General features: G+C 28.0%; 1 pseudogene; it reads right to left on the reverse strand.

Moving 5' to 3' along the window:
* Nucleotides 1-10,619: 10,619 nt before the first annotated feature.
* On the reverse strand, nt 10,620-12,363 carry LOC145835297 (serine/arginine-rich splicing factor 6-like; annotated as a pseudogene).
* Between the last annotated feature and the right edge of the window lie 540 nt (nt 12,364-12,903).

Consider the following 12,903-nt stretch of genomic DNA (forward strand, 5'->3'; position numbering starts at 1 on the left):
TTGACTTTTCGTAAAAATTATTTTTTTTATGAAAGATAAAAACTTGAATCAATTTATACAATGTAAATTACTTATATGCCTACTTACTTTCAGGAAAACGCATCTGAGTACAATAAAACTGACCTGGAGAGAAGCGACAGATGAGGAACCTGCTAAGAGGTTGTTTACAATAAAATTAACTTTATTAAAATATAAGATGATTGGTAAATTATATATACTTGCTTAATATTTGGAATATTTTAATATGTACACTTTTAGTTTATTTTAGATTCAACAACCACAGTTATCAACTTGCATCTAGGGAGAAAGTTGTTGAAAATTATTTTATTTGTGTAACAATTTATAACAAAGTGTTTTACTAAATTAAAGTTCATATTGATGAGATCATTAGTTATAATAAAAAAAAATTAAAACAAACATAAGAAATTAAGGCTCAGCTATATTTAAACTTTAACAAAAAAAAAAGGGTTAGAAAACTTAAAGCTACTACAAATAAAACTATTAAATAGTTTTTAAATAAGTTATATTAAAGGTAAGTAAAACTTTAGTAAAACATTAGCATTTTGGCAATTCAAGCAACTTTGTACTCCCTTTTTGTCATCAATCAGTCGAGCTGAACGTCACTGGGGTTTTGATGTAAAAGTTAAGGGAATTTTGGCTAATCAATGAAATTAAAATTAATGAAATAATGCATAGGCAAAAAAAGGCTTGTCATATTGTATAAAAAAAAACTAAGTACAAGCAATTTAAATACACTTGACAGTAAAGAGTTTGGTAAATGAGAAATATAATTGTTATAAGTATCTAAACCAGGTTGGTTTAAGTAAAGTTAAGTAAAAAAAAACTTTATTTCAAAACAAAATTTCTCAATCAGAAAAATCATAAACTACAGCAACAAACGTTAACAAAATGCTAATAAAAAAAAAAATTAAGTTTTAAACAAAGTAATATAGTCCATTTAAATAATTGGTTTAAAACTAAGTATTTTTAAACAACACTAATGAAACAAGTTACAGGATTCAGCTTATTATCTATAAGATCTTAAACTAAGTAGTTTCTAACAACACTACTTCCAACACACTTCTATAGAACACATTTGTATTAGTAGGCGAGAACTATATGTTCATACTATGACTCTTGTATAGACTTTTGACAGCTTTTCTATTAACATTCGATTACTTTTGCCATAAAATTGCAATTATAACTTGAGACTTTCTTAATACTTAAAGATACTTAAATTGCACTTTTCGATTACTATTGTAATATACAAATCTACTTTTGATACTGTTTTCCTCCTTACTAAAAAAAAATAAAATTTGATCATTCAATTTTCAAAATTTTCTTTGTTTTGTGTTTTATATTAAAAACGTTTGTTCCTCTCTTTCTCTAAAATTAAATTAAAGTCTTGTCAGGTGTTCACATTTTTTGAATTATTAAAAGGTTTGCTGTACTCTTTTGGTGCTAAAGACAACCTTATGCATTAAAAAATGAAAATAAAAAAACTTTAACCTGGTAAATGATTTTAACCTGGGAAAATACTGTTTTACACAAGTACTTCAACCAATGAAAAAAAATCAATTTGAAAGGATCTCCATAAACTTTAAAGGTTTTGTAAGTTACTTGCCAAGTATAATTAAATATTTTAATGATATTCTTAAAATAGTTTGATTAAATATGTGATTTTAAAGTTTGATTTTGAAATTTGGGAATTTTTTTTTAGGTTTTCAAAGGAACAAACTTTGGATTTCAAAATAAGAAGTTTTAGCATTAAAAACGAATCATTTAAGTACGATATGAATCAAAAAAAGTATCAAAAGCTATTGCTATTAAATTAAAGAAAAAAGTGTTTAATTAACGCTTGACATTTTAAAATTCAATAAAGTTTTATATAGTTTAACTCAACAAACACCTTTTCTCAAAAACTCAATACTGCTTTAACCTAAATTTAAAAATATACAACTTGTTTGTAACTTAAAGTCATAAAATAACGAAAAACTAATAAACTTTATTATTTTTCTAACAGATATATTTTACAATATTCTCAAAGCTCTTACAAGTGTCTTCAATGATTTTGACATTTGTTTTATGCAATTTTATCTCAATAAATTTGGTAAAGTTTTATTCTTAGCTGAATCGTCTTTCAATTTACGGTCTTCTGAAGATTTGAAATAAATAGAGTATTGCTCATGCTGTCTAAAATATCTGTTTATTACTAAGGGGTCATATTCTTGTTTGTATCTTCGTTCTCTAGTTATTTATTCCTCTTAATTTGCACTAATACGTTTTTGATGTAAAATATTTAGATCCTTGAACTGGTTAGCTGTATGGAACTGTTACGTTTGCGGTCATAAATTTAAATTTTCTGCCCGTCACAATATTAAACTAAACAGTCTAACCTTTATCCTTAAGACTTTATAGTGTTGCTTTGATTAACATATAATTGGTCTTCAGGATGAAGAAAGCTACAGTCTTTAAGAACATTGAACCACTTCGGTAAGTAAATCTCAATGCTTTTGTTTTGTTTTTAAATTGAGTTTTGTTTAAATTGGTTTAATACTTTTTTTGACTTTTTTTTTGGAAGATTATGAATGCACGACTAGTTTTTGACTGTGATAAAATTGATAGAATTGACTGTTTTTGTCGTTATTAACTTTTTCTCTTGCTTATATTTAAAAAAATAACTTTTTATAAAATGTTATCTAATGCAATGCTTTTCTCTTTTTACTGTGCATTGGACGGGAGCACGTTTTTTTTTAATATGACTTTTTGACTATTTTAAACCCTGATTTAGTGCCATCTAACATAGACTTATTAAAAATTCTAAAACAATTAAAAAACATTTAAAGGAAAATATAATTTTTTTTAAATTATAACAGGGATACACAGGTGATCCTTCAGGCGATGGAGATTTGAATTGTTTAATTTCACATATTTTTGTTTGAGCCGATGTAGAATGTATTGTATCACTAACTTCATTTACTAGTAGCCTGAACAAGGTAGTACCATACAAAAAAACTATGTACTCAATAAAATAAACTAAATAATAAATAATGATTGTATAAAAATAAAACACGTTGAAAAACCATAATTACAAAAAATAATGCATATATTAAAAAATTATATTTAGCTTTATCTCAAAAAACTGCTTAACAATAAATAGTTTTTTTATGTAGTTCATATAAATAAGTTTATTATTGTTTGTTAGTTTGACTTTTTATTAGCATTAAAAGATATTGATAACAACATGACCTAATAAGTTTAAATTGTTAAACTAGAACTTTTATAATTTTAAATGGTCGTGCACCCGTGCTTTAAATTATCTTAAAAATTCTAATTTTTTAAGATGGTTTCCTTGGATTAGGTGCGGAAGATTACACAAATGCATATTCATAGAAAACTGCTTCATCATAAAAAAGTGATCAGTTTCTACCTCAGGTTGTCAGATTAGTTTATAAAAAACAGCGCTGATTGCTAGTTTTTTTAGTACCTCACAAAATTATATAATAATAATATGAATAGAAAATAAGAAAATAAAAAACGAACACAGTTTCTCAAGTAAATTATAACTAGTCTTAGTCATGCCGGTTTTTTTTCAAATATTAAAGTAGCCTAAGCTTGTCTAAAGTCTTTTTTTAGTTTTAAACTATTTTGAGTTATTTTTAAAGACCTGAGTATGTGACAACCCTAATATTATTGTTAATTTGTATTTTTTAACCTTGTCTGAAGTAAAGTTTAATTGAATTTGTAAGGTTAAACTAACTTTTTATGTTCAAATACCAGTTGAATTAATAGTGATTTTTAATCTAGCAAAATGCTTTAACTATATAAGTTAATAAAATTAAATATCAATTGAAAACTAAATTTTCTTTTTTGTTTTCTAAAGCCTATGAGATTTGGTAACTTTGAGATTTTGTTTTAGTGACTTTGGAAAGATAGAATTTTTACACTATGTAACTGAACAGAATAGGAAACTACAAAAATGGTCGTCTTTTTAACAATAAAGTGTTGAATAAGAAAAAGTAAAATAAAGTATCAAGGTTGATTTTTTTTTAAATGTAGAGCGAATATAAAGAAAACTTTGATTTAGTTTCTGCGCGAACTAAAACTTTACAGTACCCCAAAATAAATTTCATGCACCTCAAAATAGGTTTTATGTACACTAGTGTGCACCAGTGTTTACTTTAAAGACCACTGAGCCAGAAATAAAAATTTTAAGTTTGTTGAGTTATTGTCTAATATTAAATTATAGGTAATAAACAACTAATAGCAAATTTGTTTCAAAACAATAATTTACCACTAAGTATTTTAAAAATTACAATCATCCAACTTTTGACCTCGCTGATCTTTAAATAAATCAAGATCTTGATTTAGTGATCTAGTTACAATGAGATAAAGTTAGAATTATATTATAACTCCTGATATGTTTATTAATTGAAATTTTTAAATTAGTTCTATTTAAAATGATAAGACTTAGTTAACCGTTGCAGCTATTTCTACTTAAATAGTTACATTTTAAAGTTGTTTTTTATATTAATCGTTTATTAATAGTTTATATGGCTAAATTAAATTACACGAATTGGTGTATGCTTATACGTAATAACTTAAATATATTGAATTACGTTATAGTGACTTTTCTTTCTTTTTGCACAACTTGTTATTTTTTGCAACTTAAATAATTTTTATTATGTATAAACAAATAAGAAACCAGAGGAAAATCTCTTTTATATTTGCTTTTGTTGTTGATTTAAATAAAAGTTTATTTTGTCAGATAAAAAATATACATATGTAGTTTAATATTAATGCAAACGAAAAAACAACTATACAAAACATTTTTTTGTAAACAAAATAAACATTGATTTAACATACTACAACAACATCTATCATTTATTATCAATAAACAGGTTGGAGAGCTTCTACATGAAGCTTATCAGGGTACGTAAACACCGGCAGACTACAAAGCAGCACTTAATGCTTATGGCGACCAACAACAAGTTAGTTTTGTTATTTTTACCTAACAGTTACTGCAGTATATTTTTTCTATTCTAAATGTTTGTTTAAACTTAACAAATATACTCAGACTAAAGTTTATTACTCATAAACTAAAAAAAACAATTTTAAAATACTATTATGTTAAATGCATTATATCAGAATTTCCACACACTCAGGATAACTCAGGTTATCTTAAAATTGTTGAAAATGTCTCGATGATTGAGAAAAATTTAGATAATTTTGAATTTTTAAACTTAAGCTGGTTTAGTATTTTTATTTATTTATAAAATACTGATGATAGTTTTGAGACATATCTCAGGACTAAATCTCAGGACTATTGGTTTTGTTCTTGATTGAGATCTATTTGATTTAGTTATAACGGTATACTATCAAAACCCACCTGATTTTTTTTCTAAATTTATAAATTTATTTTATATACGTTTTTGCATTTTTTACTTAATTTTTATTTATCTATTACTATCACTGTTACCCTTAACCCTTACCCTCGATCAATAAGCGGTTCTTGAATTTGAATGAGTGGATTTTGACCGAGTGGATTTTGAATGAGGGTGGATTACGATCGTAGGTGGTTTTTGAATGTGTCCCAGTTTTAACACTTTGTAATTTTGAATAGTTATATTTGTTTTAAAATCAAACGTAAACTCATATATATATGCGGATTTTTTTAATTCAGAAGTAAAATAAACTAGCCAGAGGTAAAAAAAACAATTTAAGGACTTTAAAAAACTCGGATAATTTAGGGTAGTTTAATTTAACTCAGGACAATCATTTTTTGAGTAAAAAATTTGCAAACCTATTGTGCATAGATTTGTAAGTAGAAATTATTTTTATTTTGAAACAGGTTTTTTGTGGACAAAAGTTGTGGTAATAAATTGTTATGCAACATTAGATTATATCTTAACATTTGTATTCACCTTTAAATTAAAGATTTGAGTGTTTTATTTATTATAGTATAAAGTCTTGATTTCAAAGTTAGTTAATGAGATAACATCCATTTTTTTAAAATACTAATCATAATTTTAAATTTCAAATGAGACCTAGTTGATCTTAAAAACATTGAAATCACTTAATGTACCAACAAACAAAAAAATTTACATTACAATACAATTAAAGATACCTAACAATTGAAGAACAAGTACTTTCAGAATAATCATTGTTTTGTTGCACTCCTGGCTTACCTTTGTAATTATTTTTGATACCTTATTCAACAGTCCAGTGTTTTATATTGATTTCCGGTAACATAGCTTAGTGCTGAACTAATTCATAAAGGCACTGCTTATGTGTTGTTTGATCAACTAATGTTTTCACACCAAATCTTCCTTATCGAACAGTGGTTTTAAATTATCCATTTCTTGGCTAACATTGAATTAGTTAGATGGTTTCAAGTAAAATTTAGATGCTGATACATCTGAACCATTAATGTCTGTTCGTGTTTGTGCTCAGATTCCGAGGATGCAATGAAAGTTTAGGGTATTGCCCCATGTGTCACTGTCAGCCATTAGCCAATCTGAACGTCTTTATTGTTTTCAATGATTAAGTTATTTTAAAACTATCAATATTAAATAAAGTATAAGCATGTTTCTTTTTTTTATAAACAAGAAAACATTGAGCTCTAGGCATTATTTTTTACTTAATTACGTAATTGTATCTGAATGTTTGATTTTGTATGCGATAATCTAAATCTATTGAATCACAAAGCTAGATCCATGTAAATCTATCAAAATCTATTTTCATATCAAAAAAACTAACTTCATTTTTCTCATTGTTAACCAAATTATCTAAAACATTTTATCCAAAATGCTTTTGGCTGGTGAAGAATAAAACTCCTTGTGAAATTAAGTAAATCTAAAAACAATGAAAAACATCTGAAACAAAACAAGTATAAACATATAAACCAGGGGTCGGCAGGCAGTTGGTGGTCGCGGGCCAAATTTTAAGTTTTTAAAGTCTTCGCGGGCCGCAGTTTTAGTTTTAGTGACATTTGAATAATCTTTTGGTTTTAGTTTTAGTCACACTAGAGAAAAGTTTTACTTTTATTCACCTTATCATTTTAAATAACTTTTAGCTATACATAGAATGACTATTTAAATTAAATCAAATAAAATGAGAATAAAATTTACATTGACTAATATACTTAAGTGTTAATAAACTTTGTACTTTCATAAGCACTTACTAAATTAAATTTAATACTTTTGTAATTTTACATACAATTTAACTCTCTATAAAAACCAAACTTTAAAGACAATTTATTAGTTACTTTTATATATTTGATATATTATCAACCCCTTTTTTCATATTTCTAAGAATATTAACTTCAAAAAAAAAGTTTTTGCGTGTTAAATAGTTTACATTCATTAAAAAATTTAGTAATTAGTTAATCTAATAAAATTAATACCTATTTGTATTATAGAAAGCTAGAACAAACTCTTTAACATAATTTATTCTCGAATACTTAGATAAAATATCTTATTAGTAACTAGTCTTTTACATGGTTGTCACTTAAAAAGCAAAAATGTCTGAGTTGTATCAAACCAGCCTAAGTTCATTAAAAGTTTAAAAAGCTAGTAAATCGTTGTAAACCAAGCTTAAGTACCTAATAAAAAATATCATCATCAATAAAAAGTACACAAAGTGTAAAAAAACAAGAAAAAACTACATTTAGTAAACTACACTACAGTCATAAAAACTGTTCTGGGAATTCTAAGGTTTATTTAAAATGTTTGAAATAAAAGTTTCACACACACATCTGAGTTTTCAAGCTTTTAAAATAGCCTATTTGTGTAGCAACCCAGTTAAAACAAAGTTCACAACATAAAGAAATAACGAAACTTATTAACAGTAAACAAATTACATGCCAAAAAAATATATTTAGCTGGAATGGACAATTAACTTTCTTAAACATTTTTAACAAAAGTATAAAACTTAATTGAGTCATTAGCGAAGAGAAAAATCTCTTTTTTATTAAGCACTACAATAATTCTTTATCTGCAATAAGAATTTAAAAATATTAGTTGTAAAATATAAGAAGAGCAACAAAAAAAAAACGTTAGTTAGGAGTTATTGCGAGAAACGATAAAAAAACAAATCACCAAAGTCAGTTCCAACAAAGCACATGATTATCTTCAGTAACTACAGCATTATCAGAAAAAAGTTGTTAAGGCAAGTTATAAAGTAGCAAAAAATATGATTAATAATGAGATAACGTTTATAATTGAACACTTTTTTAAAGAACTTTTGTTGGCAGTAATGGAAAACTTTTGTTTATTTCTTCAATGACAACAAAAAGTCCTATTTAGGAAATGAATTAAGGTTATAGAGTCGCATAAATCAAATTATGACTTTAATCAATATGTTAAGATGAGAGCACTGATAGAAAAACTATTGCTCATCTGAGAATTTTTATTAGAGATGTTTTTTAACTTTGACACTTTAGTATAATTTCTTGGTTTAGTTCAAACACGAAGCACAACAATCGGTAAAATTTTACAAGTAAAGGTGCAATGCACCAAAAATTTTAAGAAGTACAATTCCTTCATTTATTTTTAGTATAAAGTTTAACTAAAGTTTAAAAAGTGTCTTATAAAGTATATCAATATTAAAAAACACTGTTAAGTTACTTTAGTATATTTTTTAATAAAGAAATGTTTATTTGCTAAATTTTTTGTGTCAAATCGAAATTTCACTACTTTACATGTAAAAATTGTTTGAAACTCCAGGCTTTTTCAAGAATTCTCAAAATCAAGTTTTTTTCCAAAATTTTTAAGCATAAATTTTCAAGTTCATATAATTTGATATATTATAACATATATTATAACTGAAACTAACACTTTGGGTTGAGCAAAACTTACATCATATGTTTAATTTTCCACTCATTTAAGCAAAAAAGCCAGCCTGAATAACAAAAACATTCCTGATATTTTTGTATACAAAAAACAATTCTAGCCAAAAACTTATAAAATGACTTAGTTGGCCTGAGATTTGAAGTCTACAAATAGTGATAGTCTGAGTGTCTGTCAATGTTTATAAACTATCCCTAAGTCTAGTTTATATTTAATAGGTAGCTCCAAAAAACAGCAAATGTGTGTATTGATATGCAAAGCATAAAAGTTAACTTAGTTTGACAAAATCAATGTTTAAAAAATGAAAATATATACCTAACAAAAGCTATATTAGTTTATGTCATATATATTGTTTTAATTGTGTCTGTACAAATTTAGATTTTACATCTAAAAAAAACAAACTTAGAAAATTATGCATAAACTACACTTAAACTAGCTAAAGTATTTTACAAAAAGTAGTTTAAAGTATGAGCATTTTTTTAAGTTAGTGTGCATATAAATTAGTTCAAGTGCAAAGAAAACTTCTAAAAAGTTAAAATGTGTGAAAACAAAACTTAAATAAACCTTTTTTTTTATTACTATGTTATTCTAAATGTTTTTACACTAAAACATAACATTTACAAATAAAAAATATATAAAAGAAACTTAGGTATAAAAAGTAGTGGAAAGAATATCTAAGATATAAAGAAATGACACTTTAGTTAATTACTGTGGATTACTTTTGTACAAAATGGAAAACATTTGCATTAAGTTCATTTGATAAAAAGGTATAATATAACTATTTTATTAAATTCAAGCACTCTTTTTTCAGATAATTACTTGCTGTTATAAAATAGAAGTTATTATGAAACTCAGAAAAATATCCTGTTAGAATGCTAATCTGTCTTTTTCACATTTTTGAATTAAAGTAGTAACTTCTTCTAATTATTCTTAAATTTTATACAGAGACTTAAAACGAAACTAAACAAATTAAATCGAATTACCGAAAACAATTTTAGTTGAATTATATTTTTGCTCAGCGGGCCACTTTTACATGCTCGCGGGCCACAAAATTTTCTTTCGCGGGCCGCATTCCATTTAAAAAAATAACGTGCTCGCGGGCCGCAGATTTACCCTTTGCGGGCCGCAATTGGCCCGCGGGCCGCAGTTTGCCGACCCCTGATATAAACCAAAATGAACCAAAGCCTAATAGTTCTACTTCCCCTCCAGCTCAGTTAAGGAAAAATAAACTTAAGGTAAAACAAAACTCAAATGAAAGAATCTAGGGTTTAATAAAATTTGAAATAAATTGGATATACTAATAAAATACTATTGAATGCCTTCAGATTTTGTTAAAATTACCAATATCACCAATATCTTGGGTATTATAGTCTTTTAACCTACGCAAAGCAAGTGGTACTTTCTTTTCTATAGGAACCATAGCAGCAGTAGTGTGATCTTTCTCAACATTCTTATAATCCCCATCAGCTTCATTTGTCTCATTAGTTCTGGCATCATTCGAACCATCTGAAACCATTGAAGGCGAATCAGGAGATTGCTGACTTACATTATCCTCCTGTAAGCTAGGATGATCTCGACGCCAACCATGGAATGCCTTTGTATCAAAACTTGTTGAGGTTGGATTGTGCAATCTAAAAAACATTCTATTTCTTCGCATTAATTTCCGTGAGTCGTCAGTTCTTACAAGAAATTTATTATGTGAAAGCACATAACAATTTACTGCTGTCCCATTTACGTGAATGGATACCGCTCTGCTTCTGTCGTGGACACCTACTGCCAACAAGAAAAAGTCGCAACTTCAGTTCCATGAAGCTCATCCATTGCCTTGTTAAAATCTTGTTGATAGTGAAACTCCAAGATCTTTTCTTCCCTGACGCACTGGTGGGCTTCAGCGTACGCCACTTCAACAACGGTGCGGAAAAAATCTTACAAGTCTTGTCAGCCTGTCTTGGACGACACATTCTCAACAATTAACATGTACTTGGTTCTTGAAGCCGGACCGTATTTGGATTTGTTGCTGTCATTAAAGCTTCCCGGTCACTACGGCCGTAGCCTCCTCTTCTGCCGCCATAACCGATTCTGCGGCCCCGTATCTGTCACCTATCCTGTCAATGTAAGAGTTTCTTGACCGGGGATTTCCCTTGGAATGCTCAACAGTGATTTTTCCATGACACACAATAACTTATTGTTCTTCTCAAAGTTAGCATTGTCGGCGTCTCTGGCATCGTCAAATTCCACAAATCAGTACCCCTGCTTAAGATTGATGTCACGGATCTTGCCGAAACCTTTAAAGAAGTGCTACACGTCAAACTCGTTTGCTCTTGGGGAAAGCCCACCAATGAAAACGTGTTTGCCGTTGTTTGATGATATTTTTTTATTATTAAAATTTGCAACAAGTTTAGAATGCTGATGAGGCATCTGAGAACAAATAGTGAGAAAATCTCTATTTAAGATTAAAACTTCAATCATTGTTTTATACCAGTGAAAAAACCTAGTCAATGAGTCACTGACATAAATAATTTTATTACAGCTGACTACCTTATTCTATGGAGGCATTCCACTAACAGTAGGTCTGAAAGCGCCTAAATATTCATTGAAATTTTATTAGAAGCCCGAATTTTGATCGATACAGGAAGTAAGTCATTCTTACCAAAACCAGCATCTTTAAAGTTTTTCCATTCCCAAAGATTTAAGTGTGCAACAGTATCAGTAAACGCACTAACCACAACAAACTTATTTGTGCCGTATTTAGTGATTTTAGTTGATGCACGTGGATGATCGAATGTCTTGGCTCTGCGCAAAATTCTCTTGTCAAAAATAGTGTTGTTCAACATAACTTGTTTACTAGCGTGTAATGACATTACTTGTGTATTCTGTTACATAAATCAGGAATTACCATCTTTGATTTGAACAGTATTAACCATATTTGACTGGCTACGCCAACAAAAAGAAATATCTGAACATTTTTACATGCTGAGTTCCTTTCATTTGAATCAATAAAACAAAACTTTACAGCTCTGGCAAGGTGCATATTTAATATTATTCTTTTTTTAAAAGATTGAACTTTCTGTCAATGAAACGAAGATACCACTGATACATTCCGATAGTTCTATGTTGCATGTCTACCCATTTCCTTACTTTCAGTATAGAAAATTATCTTAAAGATGACCTGGACAAAATGTCTTCAGTGTTTAGAACTTATCTTCTAATATATTCGTCACCTACGCCTACAAGCATCACGTCTTTATTTACTTCTTCTATATAATTTGTAATATTTCTTCCCACATTCACTTTCACTAACTGTACTGAAATTACAAGTTTCTGCTTTACTTCGAACACGGATAGCAAATGTTTTAAAAGGTTCATTGTGGTCTTGATGCAAGCTTACCAGTTCTGCTCTTTTGACCCTAACTGCAACTTTTTTGACCGCTACTGACTCCATCAATTTAGCTACATAATCTTCTGACTTAGCCATCAACCTGAGATCATTTGCCAATATGACCAAGTTTGTCATGCGCACGTTAAAACAGTTGTATACTTGCAATATGGCTGCTTATGTTTCAACCAATTTTGAATGCCTCCCTGCTGCGAATGAAAGCAAGCCATGTTTCTTAGCTGATCCCACCGTCCAATCTTGGCGAAATCAGATGAGGTTTATTTGGCATTTATAAAATTTTTGATGAACCAGAACTATTTTAATGATCAATTCCATGCAGGTTCAGAAGCTTACAAACTAACTCACATGATTCATCTGGTTTTTGTTTGCTGCATTCTTAAGTTGGACACTTTATCATAGTCATAATAAGATGTTTTACGTGAAGGTTAACCCTTGTTGAATTAAGTGAACTTAATAACAATGTAAAATTTCTGCAACAAAACAAGTATAAAGATATAAACTGAAATGAGCTAAAGCTTAATAATTCTACAGCTAGTAATTTACTATACCTTTGGAAGTTAATTGCTTTTTTTTTCAAGTTGTTTTTAATGGCTGATGTACTTGTTTAAAACAGTATTTCGTCTTGTGTTTTTTCCTATTAATTTAAAAAATAGTTTT

This window comes from Thalia democratica, chromosome 1 (genome assembly GCF_965202585.1).
Source record: "Thalia democratica chromosome 1, ktThaDemo2.hap1.1, whole genome shotgun sequence".
NCBI classification, from domain to species: domain Eukaryota; kingdom Metazoa; phylum Chordata; class Thaliacea; order Salpida; family Salpidae; genus Thalia; species Thalia democratica.